Source organism: Schistocerca serialis, chromosome 7 (genome assembly GCF_023864345.2).
Source record: "Schistocerca serialis cubense isolate TAMUIC-IGC-003099 chromosome 7, iqSchSeri2.2, whole genome shotgun sequence".
NCBI lineage: Eukaryota > Metazoa > Arthropoda > Insecta > Orthoptera > Acrididae > Schistocerca > Schistocerca serialis.
The window spans coordinates 614,586,191-614,606,445 of record NC_064644.1 but is presented as its reverse complement, the minus strand read 5'-3'; positions in this window follow the sequence as shown (position 1 = coordinate 614,606,445).

Below are 20,255 nucleotides of genomic sequence, written 5' to 3'. Positions count from 1 at the left end.
AAGAGGCACAATGCCGACATAAGTACAAGAGGACTGACACTCTAACTTTCTATGATTTGAACGTCTCATAAGAGTCAAGTTTAGGATTCCGATGCTTCACTTCAGGTTTACTGTATCCCTTGGACATTCTTATTGACGATGGAACACAGAAATTGCATCCGAATTTAATACAAAATACACAATGCCGACTTAAGTACAAGAGGACTGACCCTCTAACTTTCTATGATTTGAAACTCTCCTGTGAGTCCAGTTTTACATTCCGATGCTTCACTTCAGGTTTACTGTATCCCTTGGACCTTCTTATTGACGACGAAACACAGATATTGCATTGGAATTAAATTGAAACGGTACAATGCCGACTAAAGTACAAGAGGACTGACACTCTAACTTTCTATGATTTGAACCTCTCCTGAGAGTCCAGTTTTAGATTCCGATGCTTCTTTTCAGGCTTAATGTATCCCTTGGACCTTCTTATTGACGATGAAACACAGAAATTGCATCCGAATTTAATACAAAAAGCACAATGCCGACTTAAGTACAAGAGGACTGACACTCTAACTTTCAATGATTCAAACCTCTCCTGTGAGTCCAGTTTTAGCTTCCGATGCTTCACTTCAGGTTTACTGGATACCTTGCACCTTCTTATTGACGACGAAACACAGATATTGCATTGGAATTAAATTGAAACGGTACAATGCCGACTAAAGTACAAGAAGACTGACACTCTAACTTTCTATGATTTGAACCTCTCCTGAGAGTCCAGTTTTAGATTCCGATGCTTCTTTTCAGGCTTACTGTATCCTTTGGACCTTCTTATTGACGATGATACACAGAAATTGCATCCGAATTTAATACAAAAAGCACAATGCCGACTTAAGTACAAGAGGACTGACACTCTAACTTTCAATGATTCAAACCTCTCCTGTGAGTCCAGTTTTAGCTTCCGATGCTTCACTTCAGGTTTACTGGATACCTTGCACCTTCTTATTGACGATGAAACACAGAAATTGCATCGAATTAAATTCAAAAGGCACAATGACGACTTAAGTACAAGAGGACTGTCACTCTAACTATCTAAGATTTGAGCCTCTCCTGTGAGTCCAGTTTTACATTCCGATGCTTCACTTCACGTTTACTGTATCTTTTGGACCTTCTTATTGACGATGAATCAGAGAAATTGCATCCGAATTTAACACAAAATGCACAATTCTGACTTAAGTACAAGAGGACAGACACTCTAACTTTGTATGATTTGAACCTCTCCTGTGAGACCAGTTTTAGATTCCGATGCTTCACTTCAGGTTTACTGTATACCTTGGACCTTCTTATTGACGATGAAACACAGAAATTGCAATGGAATTAAATTCAAAAGGCACAGTGCCGACTTATGTACAAGAGGACTGACTCTCTAACTTTCTAGGATTTGAACCTCTCCTGTGAGTCCAGTTCTACATTCCAATGCTTCACTTCAGGTTTACTGTATCCCTTGGATCTTCTTATTGACGATGAAACACAGAAATTGCATCCGAATTTAATACAAAAGGCACAATGCCGACTTAAGTACAAGAGGATTGACACTCTTACCTTCTATGATTTGAACCTCTCCTGTGAGTCCAATTTTAGATTCCGATGCTTCACTTCAGGTTTACTGTATACCTTGGACCTTCTTATTGCCGATGAAGCACAGAAATTGCGTCGGAATTAAATTCAAATGGCACAATGCCGACTTAAGTGCAATGGGTCCGACACTCTAACTTTCTATTATTTGAACCTCTCCTGTTAGTCCAGTTTTAGTTTCCGATGCTTCACTTCAGGTTTACTGTATATCTTGGTCCTTCTTATTGACGATGAAACAGAGAAATTGCATCCGAATTTAATACAAACGCCACAATGCCGACTTAAGTACAAGAGGACTGACACTCTAACTTTCTATGATTTGAACGTCATCTAAGTGTCAAGTTTAGGATTCCGATGCTTCACTTCAGGTTTACTGTATCCATTGGATCTTCTTATTGACGATGAAGCACAGAAAATGCATCGGAATTTAATTTAAAAGGCACAATGCCGTCTTAAGTACAAGAGGAGTGACACTCTACCTTACTATGATTTGAACATCTACTGTGAGTCCAGTTTTAGATTCCGATGCTTCATTTCAGGTTTACTGTATCCCTTGGACCTTCTTATTGACGTTGAAACACAGAAATTGCATCCGAATTTAATACAAAAGGCACAATGCCGACTTAAGTACAAGAGGACTGACACTCTAACTTTCTATGATTTGAACCTCTCCTGTGAGTCCAGTTTTAGATTCCGATGCTTCACATCAGGTTTACTTATACCTTGGACCTTCTAATTGCCGATGAAGCACGGAAATTGCGTCGGAATTAAATTCGAAAGGCACAATGCCGACATAAGTACACGTGGACTGCCACTCTAACTTTACATGATTTGAACCTCTCCTGTGAGTCCAGTTTTAGATTCCGATGCTACACTTCAGGTTTACTGTATATCTTGGTCCTTCTTATTGACGATGAAACACAGGAATTGCATCGGCATTAAATTCAAGAGGCACAATGCCGACATAAGTACAAGAGGACTGACACTCTAACTTTCAATGATTTGAACGTCTCATAAGAGTCATGTTTAGGATTCCGATGCTTCACTTCAGGTTTACTATATACCTTGGACCTTACTATTGACGATGAAGCACAGTAATTGCATCGGAATTAAATTCAAAAGACACAATGCCGACTTAAGAACGAGAGGACTGAACTCTAACTTTCTATGATTTGGACCTCTCCTGTGAGTCCAGTTTTAGATCCCGATGCTTCACTTCAGGTTTACTGTATCCCTTGGACATTCTTATTGACGATGGAACACAGAAATTGCATCCGAATTTAATACAAAATAAACAATGCCGACTTAAGTACAAGAGGACTGACCCTCTAACTTTCTATGATTTGAATCTCTCCTGTGAGTCCAGTTTTACATTCCAACGCTTCACTTCGTGTTTACTGTATCCCTTGGACCTTCTTATTGACGACGAAACACAGATATTGCATTGGAATTAAATTGAAACGGTACAATGCCGAGTAAAGTTCAAGAGGACTGACACTCTAACTTTCTATGATTTGAACCTCTCCTGAGAGTCCAGTTTTAGATTCCGATGATTCTTTTCAGGCTTACTGTATCCCTTGGACCTTCTTATAGACGATGAAACACAGAAATTGCATCCGAATTTAATACAAAAAGCACAATGCCGACTTAAGTACAAGAGGACTGACACTCTAACTTTCAATGATTCAAACCTCTCCTGTGAGTCCAGTTTTAGATTCCGATGCTTCACTTCAGGTTTACTGGATACCTTGCACCTTCTTATTGACGATGAAACACAGAAATTGCATCGAATTAAATTCAATAGGCACAATGACGACTTAAGTACAAGAGGACTGTCACTCTAACTATCTATGATTTGAGCCTCTCCTGTGAGTCCAGTTTTACATTCCGATGCTTCACTTCACGTTTACTGTATCCTTTGGACCTTCTTATTGACGATGAATCAGAGAAATTGCATCCGAATTTAACACAAAATGCACAATGCTGACTTAAGTACAAGAATACTGACACTCTTACTTTGTATGATTTGAACCTCTCCTGTGAGACCAGTTTTAGATTGCGATGCTTCACTTCAGGTTTACTGTATACCTTGGACCTTCTTATTGACGATGAAACACAGAAATTGCAATGGAATTAAATTCAAAAGGCACAGTGCCGACTTATGTACAAGAGGACAGACACTCTAACTTTCTAGGATTTGAACCTCTCCTGTGAGTCCAGTTCTACACTCCAATGCTTCACTTCATTTTTACTGTATCCCTTGGATCTTCTTATTGACGATGAAACACAGATATTGCATCCGAATTTAATACAAAAGGCACAATGCCGACTTAAGTACAAGAGGATTGACACTCTTACTTTCTATGATTTGAACCTCTCCTGTGAGTCCAATTTAAGATTCCGATGCTTCACTTCAGGTTTACTGTATACCTTGGACCTTCTTATTGACGATGAAGCACAGAAATTGCGTCGGAATTAAATTCAAATGGCACAATGCCGACTTAAGTGCAATGGGGCCGACACTCTAACTTTCTATAATTTGAACCTCTCCTGTGAGTCCAGTTTTAGATTCCGATGCTTCACTTCAGGTTTACTGTATATCTTGGTCCTTCTTATTGACGATGAAACACAGAAATTGCATCGGAATTAAATTCAAAAGGCACAATGCCGACTTAACTACAAGAGGACTGACACTCTAACTTTCTATGATTTGAACGTCTCCTAAGAGTCAAGTTTTGGATTCCGATGCTTCACTTCAGGTTTACTGAATACCTTGGACCTTCCTATTAACGATGAAGCACAGTAAATGCATCGGAACTAAATTCAAAAGGCACAATGCCGACTTAAGTACAAGAGGACTGACACTCTAACTTTCTATGATTTGAACCTCTCCTCTGAGTCCAGTTTTAGATTCCGATGCTTCACTTCAGGTTTACTGTATCCCTTGGATCTTCTTATTGACGATGAAACACAGAAATTGCATCCGAATTTAATACAAAAGGCACAATGCCGAGTTAAGTACAAAAGGATTGACGTTCTAACTTTCTATGATTTGAACCTCTCCAGTGAGTCCAGTTTTAGATTCCGATGCTTCACTTCAGGATTACTGTATACCTTGGACCTTCTTATTGACGATAAAGCAATGATATTGCCTCGGAATTAAATTCAAAAGGCAGAATGCCGACTTAAGAACAAGAGGACTGACACTCTAACTATCTATGATTTGAACCTCTCCTGTGAGTCCAGTTTTAGATTCCGATGCTTCACTTCAGGTTTACTGTATCCCTTGGACCTTCTTATTGACGATGAAAGAGAGAAATTGCATCCGAATTTAATTCAAAAGTCACAATGCCGACTTAAGTACGCGAGGACTGACACTCTAATTTTCTATGATTTGAACGTCTTCTATGTGTCAAGTTTAGGATTACGATGCTTCATTTCAGGTTTACTATATACCTTGTACTTTCTTATTGACGATGAAGCACAGATATTGCATCGGAATTAAATTCAAATGGCACAATGCCGACTTAAGTACATAAGGACTGACAGTATAACTTTCTATGATTTGAACATCTCCTGCGAGTCCAGTTTTACATTCCGATGCTTCACTGCAGGTTTTCTGTATCCCTTGGATCTTCTTATTGACGATGAAACACAGAAATTGCTTCGGAATTTAATTCAAAAGGCACAATGCCGTCTTAAGTACAAGAGGAGTGACACTCTACCTTTCTATGATTTGAACATCTACTGTGAGTCCAGTTTTAGATTCCGATGCTTCATTTCAGGTTTACTGTATCCCTTGGACCTTCTTATTGACGTTGAAACACAGAAATTGCATCCGAATTTAATACAAAAGGCACAATGCCGACTTAAGTACAAGAGGACTGACACTCTAACTTTCTATGATTTGAACCCCTCCTGTGAGTCCAGTTTTAGATTCCGATGCTTCACTTCAGGTTTACTTATACCTTGGACCTTCTAATTGCCGATGAAGCACGGAAATTGCGTCGGAATTAAATTCGAAAGGCACAATGCCGACATAAGTACACGTGGACTGCCACTCTAACTTTACATGATTTTAACCTCTCCTGTGAGTCCAGTTTTAGATTCCGATGCTACACTTCAGGTTTACTGTATATCTTGGTCCTTCTTATTGACGATGAAACACAGGAATTGCATCGGCATTAAATTCAAGAGGCACAATGCCGACATAAGTACAAGAGGACTGACACTCTAACTTTCAATGATTTGAACGTCTCATAAGAGTCAACTTTAGGATTCCGATGCTTCACTTCAGGTTTACTATACACCTTGGACCTTACTATTGACGATGAAGCACAGTAATTGCATCGGAATTAAATTCAAAAGACACAATGCCGACTTAAGAACGAGAGGACTGAACTCTAACTTTCTTTGATTTGGACCTCTCCTGTGAGTCCAGTTTTAGATTCCGATGCTTCACTTCAGGTTTACTGTATCCCTTGGACATTCTTATTGACGATGGAACACAGAAATTGCATCCGAATTTAATACAAAATACACAATGCCGACTTAAGTACAAGAGGACTGACCCTCTAACTTTCTATGATTTGAATCTCCCCTGTGAGTCCAGTTTTACGTTCCAACGCTTCACTTCGTGTTTACTGTATCCCTTGGACCTTCTTATTGACAACGAAACACAGATATTGCATTGGAATTAAATTGAAACGGTACAATGCCGAGTAAAGTACAAGAGGACTGACACTCTAACTTTCTATGATTTGAACCTCTCCTGAGAGTCCAGTTTTAGATTCCGATGATTCTTTTCAGGCTTACTGTATCCCTTGGACCTTCTTATAGACGATGAAACACAGAAATTGCATCCGAATTTAATACAAAAAGCACAATGCCGACTTAAGTACAAGAGGACTGACACTCTAACTTTCAATGATTCAAACCTCTCCTGTGAGTCCAGTTTTAGATTCCGATGCTTCACTTCAGGTTTACTGGATACCTTGCACCTTCTTATTGACGATGAAACACAGAAATTGCATCGAATTAAATTCAATAGGCACAATGACGACTTAAGTACAAGAGGACTGTCACTCTAACTATCTATGATTTGATCCTCTCCTGTGAGTCCAGTTTTACATTCCGATGCTTCACTTCACGTTTACTGTATCCTTTGGACCTTCTTATTGACGATGAATCAGAGAAATTGCATCCGAATTTAACACAAAATGCACAATGCTGACTTAAGTACAAGAATACTGACACTCTAACTTTGTATGATTTGAACCTCTCCTGTGAGACCAGTTTTAGATTCCGATGCTTCACTTCAGGTTTACTGTATACCTTGGACCTTCTTATTGACGATGAAACACAGAAATTGCAATGGAATTAAATTCAAAAGGCACAGTGCCGACTTATGTACAAGAGGACTGACACTCTAACTTTCTAGGATTTGAACCTCTCCTGTGAGTCCAGTTCTACATTCCAATGCTTCACTTCATTTTTACTGTATCCCTTGGAACTTCTTATTGACGATGAAACACAGATATTGCATCCGAAATTAATACAAAAGGCACAATGCCGACTTAAGTACAAGAGGATTGACACTCTTACTTTCTATGATTTGAACCTCTCCTGTGAGTCCAATTTAAGATTCCGATGCTTCACTTCAGGTTTACTGTATACCTTGGACCTTCTTATTGACGATGAAGCACAGAAATTGCGTCGGAATTAAATTCAAATGGCACAATGCCGACTTAAGTGCAATGGTGCCGACACTCTAACTTTCTATTATTTGAACCTCTCCTGTGAGTGCAGTTTTAGATTCCGATGCTTCACTTCAGGTTTACTGTATATCTTGGTCCTTCTTATTGACGATGAAACACAGAAATTGCATCGGAATTAAATTCAAAAGGCACAATGCCGACTTAACTACAAGAGGACTGACACTCTAACTCTCTATGATTTGAACGTCTCCTAAGAGTCAAGTTTAGGATTCCGATGCTTCACTTCAGGTTTACTGAATACCTTGGACCTTCCTATTAACGATGAAGCACAGTAAATGCATCGGAATTAAATTCAAAAGGCACAATGCCGACTTAAGTACAAGAGGACTGACACTCTAACTTTCTATGATTTGAACCTCTCCTCTGAGTCCAGTTTTAGATTCCGATGCTTCACTTCAGGTTTACTGTATCCCTTGGATCTTCTTATTGACGATGAAACACAGAAATTGCATCCGAATTTAATACAAAAGGCAGAATGCCGAGTTAAGTACAAAAGGACTGACGTTCTAACTTTCTATGATTTGAACCTCTCCAGTGAGTCCAGTTTTAGATTCCGATGCTTCACTTCAGGATTACTGTATACCTTGGACCTTCTTATTGACGATAAAGCAATGATATTGCCTCGGTATTAAATTCAAAAGGCAGAATGCCGACTTAAGTACAAGAGGACTGACACTCTAACTATCTATGATTTGAACCTCTCCTGTGAGTCCAGTTTTAGATTCCGATGCTTCACTTCAGGTTTACTGTATCCCTTGGACCTTCTTATTGACGATGAAAGAGAGAAATTGCATCCGAATTTAATTCAAAAGTCACAATGCCGACTTAAGTACGCGAGGACTGACACTCTAATTTTCTATGATTTGAACGTCTTCTATGTGTCAAGTTTAGGATTACGATGCTTCATTTCAGGTTTACTATGTACCTTGTACTTTCTTATTGACGATGAAGCACAGAAATTGCATCGGAATTAAATTCAAATGGCACAATGCCGACTTAAGTACATAAGGACTGACACTATAACTTTCTATGATTTGAACATCTCCTGCGAGTCCAGTTTTACATTCCGATGCTTCACTGCAGGTTTACTGTATCCCTTGGATCTTCTTATTGACGATGAAACACAGAAATTGCATCCGAATTTAATACAAAAGGCACAATGCCGACTTAAGTACAAGAGGACTCACATTCTAACTTTCTATGATTTGAACCTCTCCAGTGAGTCCAGTTTTAGATTCCGATGCTTCACTTCTGGTTTACTGTATACCTTGGACCTTCTTATTGACGGTGAAGCACAGAAATTGCGTCGGAGTTAAATTCAAATGGCACACTGCCGACTTAAGTGCAAGAGGACTGCCACTCTAACTTTCTATGATTTGAACCTCTCCTGTGAGTCCAGTTTTAGATTCCGATGCTTCACTTCAGGTTTACTGTATCCCTTGGATCTTCTTATTGACGATGAAACACAGAAATTGCATCCGAATTTAATACAAAAGGCACAATGCCGAGTTAAGTACAAGAGGACTGACACTCTAACTTTCTATGATTGGAACGTCTCCTAAGAGTCAAGTTTAGGATTCCGATGCTACACTTCAGGTTTACTGTATACCTTGGACCTTCCTATTGACGATGAAGCACAGTAATTGCATCGGAATTAAATTCAAAAGGCACAATGCCGACTTAAGTACAAGAGGACTGACACTCTAACTTTCTATGATTTGAACCTCTCCTGTGAGTCCAGTTTTAGATTCCGATGCTTCACTTCAGGTTTACTGTATCCCTTGGATCTTCTTATTGACGATGAAACACAGAAATTGCATCCGAATTTAATACAAAAGGCACAATGCCGAGTTAAGTACAAGAGGACTGACGTTCTAACTTTCTAGATTTGAACCTCTCCAGTGAGCCCAGTTTTAGATTCCGATGCTTCACTTCAGGTTTACTGTATACCTTGGACCTTCTTATTGACGATAAAGCAATGACATTGCCTCGGAATTAAATTCAAAAGGCAGAATGCCGACTTAAATACAAGAGGACTGACACTCTAACTTTCTATGATTTGAGCCTCTCCTGTGAGTCCACTTTTAGATTCCGATGCTTCACGTCAGGTTTATGGTATACCTTGGACCTTCTTATTCACGATGAAACACAGAAATTGCATCGAATTAAATTCAAAAGGCACAATGCCGACTTAAGTACAAGAGGACTGACACTCTAATTATCTATGATTTGAACCTCTCCTGTGAGTCCAGTTTTAGATTCCGATGCTTCACTTCAGGTTTACTGTATCCCATGGATCTTCTTATTGACGATGAAACACAGAAATTGCATCCGAATTTGATACAAAAGGCACAATGCCGAGTTAAGTACAAGAGGACTGACATTCTAACTTTCTATGATTTGAACCTCTCCAGTGAGTCCAGTTTTAGATTCCGATGCTTCACGGCAGGTTTACTGTATACCTTGGACCTTCTTATTGACGATAAAGCAATGAAATTGCGTCGGAATTAAATTCAAAAGGCACAATGCCGACTTAAGTACAAGAGGAGTGACACTCTAACTTTCTAAGATTTGAACCTCTCCTGTGAGTCCAGTTCTACATTCCAATGCTTCACTTCAGGTTTACTGTATCCCTTGGATCTTCTTATTGACGATGAAACACAGAAATTGCATCCGAATTTAATACAAAAGGCGCAATGCCGACTTAAGTACAAGAGGATTGACACTCTTACTGTCTATCATTTGAACCTCTCCTGTGAGTCCAATTTTAGATTCCGATGCTTCACTTCAGGTTTACTGTATACCTTGGACCTTCTTATTGACGATGAAGCACAGAAATTGCGTCGGAATTAAATTCAAATGGCTCAATGCCGACTTAAGTGCAATGGGGCCGACACTCTAACTTTCTATTATTTGAACCTCTCCTGTGAGTCCAGTTTTAGATTCCGATGCTTCACTTCAGGTTTACTGTATATCTTGGTCCTTCTTATTGACGATGAAACACAGAAATTGCATCGGAATTAAATTCAAAATGCACAATGCCGACTTAAGTACATAAGGACTGACACTCTATCTTTCTATGATTTGAACCTCTCCTGTGAGTCCACTTTTAGATTCCGATGCTTCATTCAGGTTTACTGTATACCTTGGACCTTCTTATTGACGATGAAACACAGAAATTGCAACGAATTAAATTCAAAAGGCACAATGCCGACTTAAGTACAAGAGGACTGACACTCTAACTATCTATGATTTGAACCACTCCTGTGAGTCCAGTTTTAGATTCCGATGCTTCACTTCAGGTTTACTGTATCCCTTGGACCTTCTTATTGACGACGATAGAGAGAAATTGCATCCGAATTTAATTCAAAAGTCACAATGCCGACTTAAGTACAAGAGGACTGACACTCTAATTTTCTATGATTTGAACGTCTTCTAAGTGTGAAGTTTAGGATTACGATGCTTCACTTCAGGTTTACTATATACCTTGGACTTTCTTATTGACGATGAAGCACAGAAATTGCATCGGAATTAAATTCAAAATGCACAATGCCGACTTAAGTACTTAAGGACTGACACTATAACTTTCTATGATTTGAACATCTCCTGCGAGTCCAGTTTTACATTCCGATGCTTCACTGCAGGTTTACTGTATCCCTTGGATCTTCTTGTTGACGATGAAACACAGAAATTGCATCCGAATTAAATACAAAAGGCACAATGCCGACTTAAGTACAAGAGGACTCACATTCTAACATTCTATGATTTGAACCTCTCCAGTGAGTCCAGTTTTAGATTCCGATGCTTCACTTCTGGTTTACTGTATGCCTTGGACCTTCTTATTGACGATGAAGCACAGAAATTGCGTCGGAATTAAATTCAAATGGCACAATGCCGACTTAAGTGCAAGAGGACTGACACTCTAACTTTCTATGATTTGAACCTCTCCTGTGAGTCCAGTTTTAGATTCCGATGCTTCACTTCAGGTTTACTGTGTATCTTGGTCCTTTGTATTGACGATGAAACACAGAATTTGCATCGGAATTAAATTCAAAAGGCACAATGCCGACTTAAGTACAAGAGGACTGACACTCTAACTTTCTATGATTTGAACGTCTCCTAAGAGTCAAGTTTAGGATTCAATTGCTTCACTTCAGGTTTACTGTATACCTTGGACCTTCCTTTGGACGATGAAGCACAGTAATTGCATCGGAATTAATTTCAAAAGGCACAATGCCGACTTAAGTACAAGAGGAGTGACACTCTAACTTTCTAAGATTTGAACCTCTCCTGTGAGTCCAGTTCTACATTCCAATGCTTCACATCAGGTTTACTGTATCCCTTGGATCTTCTTATTGACGATGAAACACAGAAATTGCATCCGAATTTAATACAAAAGGCGCAATGCCGACTTAAGTACAAGAGGATTGACACTCTTACTTTCTATCATTTGAACCTCTCCTGTGAGTCCAATTTTAGATTCCGATGCTTCACTTCAGGTTTACTGTATACCTTGGACCTTCTTATTGACGATGAAGCACAGAAATTGCGTCGGAATTAAATTCAAATGGCACAATGCCGACTTAAGTGCAATGGGGCCGACACTCTAACTTTCTATTTTTTGAACCTCTCCTGTGAGTCCAGTTTTAGATTCCGATGCTTCACTTCAGGTTTACTGTATATCTTGGTCCTTCTTATTGACGATGAAACACAGAAATTGCATCGGAATTAAATTCAAAAGGCACAATGCCGACTTAAGTACATAAGGACTGACACTCTATCTTTCTATGATTTGAACCTCTCCTGTGAGTCCACTTTTAGATTCCGATGCTTCATTCAGGTTTACTGTATACCTTGGACCTTCTTATTGACGATGAAACACAGAAATTGCAACGAATTAAATTCAAAAGGCACAATGCCGACTTAAGTACAAGAGGACTGACACTCTAACTATCTATGATTTGAACCTCTCCTGTGAGTCCAGTTTTAGATTCCGATGCTTCACTTCAGGTTTACTGTATCCCTTGGACCTTCTTATTGACGACGATAGAGAGAAATTGCATCCGAATTTAATTCAAAAGTCACAATGCCGACTTAAGTACAAGAGGACTGACACTCTAATTTTCTATGATTTGAACGTCTTCTAAGTGTCAAGTTTAGGATTACGATGCTTCACTTCAGGTTTACTATATACCTTGGACTTTCTTATTGACGATGAAGCACAGAAATTGCATCGGAATTAAATTCAAAATGCACAATGCCGACTTAAGTACTTAAGGACTGACACTATAACTTTCTATGATTTGAACATCTCCTGCGAGTCCAGTTTTACATTCCGATGCTTCACTGCAGGTTTACTGTATCCCTTGGATCTTCTTGTTGACGATGAAACACAGAAATTGCATCCGAATTAAATACAAAAGGCACAATGCCGACTTAAGTACAAGAGGACTCACATTCTAACATTCTATGATTTGAACCTCTCCAGTGAGTCCAGTTTTAGATTCCGATGCTTCACTTCTGGTTTACTGTATGCCTTGGACCTTCTTATTGACGATGAAGCACAGAAATTGCGTCGGAATTAAATTCAAATGGCACAATGCCGACTTAAGTGCAAGAGGACTGACACTCTAACTTTCTATGATTTGAACCTCTCCTGTGAGTCCAGTTTTAGATTCCGATGCTTCACTTCAGGTTTACTGTGTATCTTGGTCCTTTGTATTGACGATGAAACACAGAATTTGCATCGGAATTAAATTCAAAAGGCACAATGCCGACTTAAGTACAAGAGGACTGACACTCTAACTTTCTATGATTTGAACGTCTCCTAAGAGTCAAGTTTAGGATTCAATTGCTTCACTTCAGGTTTACTGTATACCTTGGACCTTCCTTTGGACGATGAAGCACAGTAATTGCATCGGAATTAAATTCAAAAGGCACAATGCCGACTTAAGTACAAGAGGAATGACACTCTAACTTTCTATGATTTGAACCTCTCCAGTGAGTCCAGTTTTAGATTCCGATGCTTCACTTCAGGTTTACTGTATCCCTTGGATCTTCATATTGACGATGAAACACAGAAATTGCATCCGAATTTAATACAAAAGGCACAATGCCGAGTTAAGTACAAGAGGACTGACGTTCTAACTTTCTATGATTTGAACCTCTTCAGTGAGTCCAGTTTTAGATTCCGATGCTTCACTTCAGGTTTACTGTATACCTTGGACTTTCTTATTGACGATAAAGCAATGACATTGCCTCGGAATTAAATTCAAAAGGCAGAATGCCGACTTAAGTACAAGAGGACTGACACTGTAAGTTTCTATGATTTGAACCTCTCCTGTGAGTCCACTTTTAGATTCCGATGCTTCACATTTAGGTTTACGGTATACCTTGGACCTTCTTATTGACGATGAAACACAGAAATTGCATCGAATTAAATTCAAAAGGCACAATGCCGACTTAAGAACAAGACGACTGACACTCTAATTATCTATGATTTGAACCTCTCCTGTGAGTCCAGTTTTAGATTCCGATGCTTCACTTCAGGTTTACTGTATCCCTTGGATCTTCTTATTGACGATGAAACACAGAAATTGCATTCGAATTTGATACAAAAGGCACAATGCCGAGTTAAGTACAAGAGGACTGACATTCTAACTTTCTATGATTTGAACCTCTCCAGTGAGTCCAGTTTTAGATTCCGATGCTTCACTTCAGGTTTACTGTATACCTTGGACTTTCTTATTGACGATAAAGCAATGAAATTGCGTCGGAATTAAATTCAAAAGGCACAATGCCGACTTAAGTACACGAGGACTGAGACTCTAACTTTCTATGATTTGAACCTCTCCTGTGAGTCCACTTTTAGATTCCGATGCTTCACTTCAGGTTTACTGTATACCTTGGACCTTCTTATTGACGATGAAGCACAGAAATTGCTTCGGAATTAAATTCGAAAAGCACAATGCCGACTTAAGTACAAGAGGACTGACACTCAAACTTTCTATGATTTGAACATCTACTGTGAGTCCAAATTTACATTCCGATGCTTCACTTCAGGTTTACTGTATCTCTTGGACCTTTTTATTGACGATGAAACACAGAAATTGCATCCGAATTTAATACAATAAACACAATGCCGACATAAGTACAAGAGCATTGACACTCTAACTTTCTATGATTTGAACCTCTCCTGTGAGTCCAGTTTTAGATTCCGATGCTTCACTTCAGGTTTACTGTATCCCTTTGACCTTCTTATGTACGTATAAACACAGAAATTGCATCCGAATTTAATACAAAATGCACAATGCCGACTTAAGTACAAGAGGACTGACACTCTAACTTTCTATGATTTGAACCTCTCCTGTGAGTCCAGTTTTAGATTCCGATGCTTCACTTCAGGTTTACTGTATACCTTGAACTTTCTTATTGACGATGAAGCACAGCAATTGCGTCGGAATTAAATCCAAAAGGCACAATGCCGACTTAAGTACACGAGGACTGGCACTCTAACTTTCAATGATTTGAACCTCTCCTGTGAGTCCAGTTTTAGATTCCGATGCTTCACTTCAGGTTTACTGTATATCTTGGTCCTTCTTATTGACCATGAAACACAGAAATTGCATCGGCATTAAATTCAAAAGGCACAATGCCGACTTAAGTACAAGAGGACTGACACTCTAACTTTCTATGATTTGAAACTCTCCTCTGAGTCCAGTTTTAGATTCCGATGCTTCACTTCAAGTTTACTGTATCCCTTGGATCTTCTTATTGACGATGAAACACAGAAATTGCATCCGAATTTAATACAAAAGGCACAATGCCGAGTTAAGTACAAAAGGACTGACGTTCTAACTTTCTATGATTTGAACCTCTCCAGTGAGTCCAGTTTTAGATTCCGATGCTTCACTTCAGGATTACTGTATACCTTGGACCTTCTTATTGACGATAAAGCAATGATATTGCCTCGGAATTAAATTCAAAAGGCAGAATGCCGACTTAAGTACAAGAGGACTGACACTCTAACTATCTATGATTTGAACCTCTCCTGTGAGTCCAGTTTTAGATTCCGATGCTTCACTTCAGGTTTACTGTATCCCTTGGACCTTCTTATTGACGATGAAAGAGAGAAATTGCATCCGAATTTAATTCAAAAGTCACAATGCCGACTTAAGTTCAAGAGGACTGACACTCTAATTTTCTATGATTTTAACGTCTTCTATGTGTCAAGTTTAGGATTACGATGCTTCACTTCAGGTTTACTATATACCTTGTACTTTCTTATTGACGATGAAGCACAGAAATTGCATCGGAATTAAATTCAAATGGCACAATGCCGACTTAAGTACATAAGGACTGACACTATAACTTTCTATGATTTGAACATCTCCTGCGAGTCCAGTTTTACATTCCGATGCTTCACTGCAGGTTTACTGTATCCCTTGGATCTTCTTATTGACGATGAAACACAGAAATTGCATCCGAATTTAATACAAAAGGCACAATGCCGACTTAAGTACAAGAGGACTCACATTCTAACTTTCTATGATTTGAACCTCTCCAGTGAGTCCAGTTTTAGATTCCGATGCTTCACTTCTGGTTTACTGTATACCTTGGACCTTCTTATTGACGATGAAGCACAGAAATTGCGTCGGAGTTAAATTCAAATGGCACAATGCCGACTTAAGTGCAAGAGGACTGACACTCTAACTTTCTATGATTTGAACCTCTCCTGTGAGTCCAGTTTTAGATTCCGATGCTTCACTTCAGGTTTACTGTATATCTTGGTCCTTCGTATTGACGATGAAACACAGAAATTGCATCGGAATTAAATTCAAAAGGCACAATGCCGACTTAAGTACAAGAGGACTGACACTCTAACTTTCTATGATTGGAACGTCTCCTAAGAGTCAAGTTTAGGATTCCGATGCTACACTTCAGGTTTACTGTATACCTTGGACCTTCCTATTGACGATGAAGCACAGTAATTGCATCGGAATTAAATTCAAACGGCACAATGCCGACTTAAGTACAAGAGGACTGACACTCTAACTTTCTATGATTTGAACCTCTCCTGTGAGTCCAGTTTTAGATTCCGATGCTTCACTTCAGGTTTACTGTATCCCTTGGATCTTCTTATTGACGATGAAACACAGAAATTGCATCCGAATTCGATACAAAAGGCACAATGCCGAGTTAAGTACAAGAGGACTGACATTCTAACTTTCTATGATTTGAACCTCTCCAGTGAGTCCAGTTTTAGATTCCGATGCTTCACTTCAGGTTTACTGTATACCTTGGACCTTCTTATTGACGATAAAGCAATGACATTGCCTCGGAATTAAATTCAAAAGGCAGAATGCCGACTTAAATACAAGAGGACTGACACTCTAACTTTCTATGATTTGAACCTCTCCTGTGAGTCCACTTTTAGATTCCGATGCTTCACGTCAGGTTTACGGTATACCTTGGACCTTCTTATTCACGATGAAACACAGAAATTGCATCGAATTAAATTCAAAAGGCACAATGCCGACTTAAGTACAAGAGGACTTACACTCTAATTATCTATGATTTGAACCTCTCCTGTGAGTCCAGTTTTAGATTCCGATGCTTCACTTCAGGTTTACTGTATCCCTTGGATCTTCTTATTGACGATGATACACAGAAATTGCATCCGAATTTGATACAAAAGGCACAATGCCGAGTTAAGTACAAGAGGACTGACATTCTAACTTTCTATGATTTGAACCTCTCCAGTGAGTCCAGTTTTAGATTCCGATGCTTCACGGCAGGTTTACTGTATACCTTGGACCTTCTTATTGACGAAAAAGCAATGAAATTGCGTCGGAATTAAATTCAAAAGGCACAATGCCGACTTAAGTACAAGAGGAGTGACACTCTAACTTTCTATGATTTGAACCTCCCCTGTGAGTCCAGTTCTACATTCCAATGCTTCACTTCAGGTTTACTGTATCCCTTGGATCTTCTTATTGACGATGAAACACAGAAATTGCATCCGAATTTAATACAAAAGGCGCAATGCCGACTTAAGTACAAGAGGATTGACACTCTTACTTTCTATGATTTGAACCTCTCCTGTGAGTCCAATTTTAGATTCCGATGCTTCACTTCAGGTTTACTGTATACCTTGGACCTTCTTATTGACGATGAAGCACAGAAATTGCGTCGGAATTAAATTCAAATGGCACAATGCCGACTTAAGTGCAATGGGGCCGACACTCTAACTTTCTATTATTTGAACCTCTCCTGTGAGTCCAGTTTTAGATTCCGATGCTTCACTTCAGGTTTACTGTATATCTTGGTCCTTCTTATTGACGATGAAACACAGAAATTGCATCGGAATTAAATTCAAAAGGCACAATGCCGACTTAAGTACATAAGGACTGACACTCTAACTTTCTATGATTTGAACCTCTCCTGTGAGTCCACTTTTAGATTCCGATGCTTCATTCAGGTTTACTGTATACCTTGGACCTTCTTATTGACGATGAAACACAGAAATTGCAACGAATTAAATTCAAAAGGCACAATGCCGACTTAAGTACAAGAGGACTGACACTCTAACTATCTATGATTTGAACCTCTCCTGTGAGTCCAGTTTTAGATTCCGATGCTTCACTTCAGGTTTACTGCATCCCTTGGACCTTCTTATTGACGATGAAAGAGAGATATTGCATCCGAATTTAATTCAAAAGTCACAATGCCGACTTAACTACAAGAGGACTGACACTCTAATTTTCTATGATTTGAACGTCTTCTAAGTGTCAAGTTTAGGATTACGATGCTTCACTTCAGGTTTACTATATACCTTGGACTTTCTTATTGACGATGAAGCACAGAAATTGCATCGGAATTAAATTCAAAAGGCACAATGCCGACTTAAGTACTTAAGGACTGACACTATAACTTTCTATGATTTGAACATCTCCTGCGAGTCCAGTTTTACATTCCGATGCTTCACTGCAGGTTTACTGTATCCCTTGGATCTTCTTATTGACGATGAAACACAGAAATTGCATCCGAATTTAATACAAAAGGCACAATGCCGACTTAAGTACAAGAGGACTCACATTCTAACTTTCTATGATTTGAACCTCTCCAGTGAGTCCAGTTTTAGATTCCGATGCTTCACTTCTGGTTTACTGTATACCTTGGACCTTCTTATTGACGATGAAGCACAGAAATTGCGTCGGAATTAAATTCAAATGGCACAATGCCGACTTAAGTGCAAGAGGACTGACACTCTAACTTTCTATGATTTGAACCTCTCCTGTGAGTCCAGTTTTAGATTCCGATGCTTCACTTCAGGTTTACTGTATATCTTGGTCCTTTGTATTGACGATGAAACACAGAAATTGCATCGGAATTAAATTCAAAAGGCACAATGCCGACTTAAGTACAAGAGGACTGACACTCTAACTTTCTATGATTTGAACGTCTCCTAAGAGTCAAGTTTAGGATTCCGATGCTTCACTTCAGGTTTACTGTATACCTTGGACCTTCCTTTGGACGATGAAGCACAGTAATTGCATCGGAATTAAATTCAAAAGGCACAATGCCGACTTAAGTACAAGAGGAATGACACTCTAACTTTCTATGATTTGAACCTCTCCTGTGAGTCCAGTTTTAGATTCCGATGCTTCACTTCAGGTTTACTGTATCCCTTGGATCTTCTTATTGACGATGAAACACAGAAATTGCATCCGAATTTAATACAAAAGGCACAATGCCGAGTTAAGTACAAGAGGACTGACGTTCTAACTTTCTATGATTTGAACCTCTCCAGTGAGTCCAGTTTTAGATTCCGATGCTTCACTTCAGGTTTACTGTATACCTTGGACTTTCTTATTGACGATAAAGCAATGACATTGCCTCGGAATTAAATTCAAAAGGCAGAATGCCGACTTAAGTACAAGAGGACTGACACTGTAAGTTTTGTATGATTTGAACCTCTCCTGTGAGTCCACTTTTAGATTCCGATGCTTCACATTTAGGTTTACGGTATACCTTGGACCTTCTTATTGACGATGAAACACAGAAATTGCATCGAATTAAATTCAAAAGGCACAATGCCGACTTAAGAACAAGAGGACTGACACTCTAATTATCTATGATTTGAACCTCTCCTGTGAGTCCAGTTTTAGATTCCGATGCTTCACTTCAGGTTTACTGTATCCCTTGGATCTTCTTATTGACGATGAAACACAAAAATTGCATCCGAATTTGATACAAAAGGCACAATGCCGAGTTAAGTACAAGAGGACTGACATTCTACCTTTCTATGATTTGAACCTCTCCAGTGAGTCCAGTTTTAGATTCCGATGCTTCACTTCAGGTTTACTGTATACCTTGGACCTTCTTATTGACGATAAAGCAATGAAATTGCGTCGGAATTAAATTCAAAAGGCACAATGCCGACTTAAGTACACGAGGACTGAGACTCTAACTTTCTATGATTTGAACCTCTCCTGTGAGTCCACTTTTAGATTCCGATGCTTCACTTCAGTTTTACTGTATACCTTGGACCTTCTTATTGACGATGAACCACAGAAATTGCTTCGGAATTAAATTCGAAAGGCACAATGCCGACTTAAGTACAAGAGGACTGACACTCTAACTTTCTATGATTTGAACTTCTACTGTGAGTCCAAATTTACATTCCGATGCTTCACTTCAGGTTTACTGTATCTCTTGGACCTTTTTAATGACGATGAAACACAGAAATTGCATCCGAATTTAATACAATAAACACAATGCCGACATAAGTACAAGAGCATTGACACTCTAACTTTCTATGATTTGAACCTCTCCTGTGAGTCCAGTTTTAGATTCCGA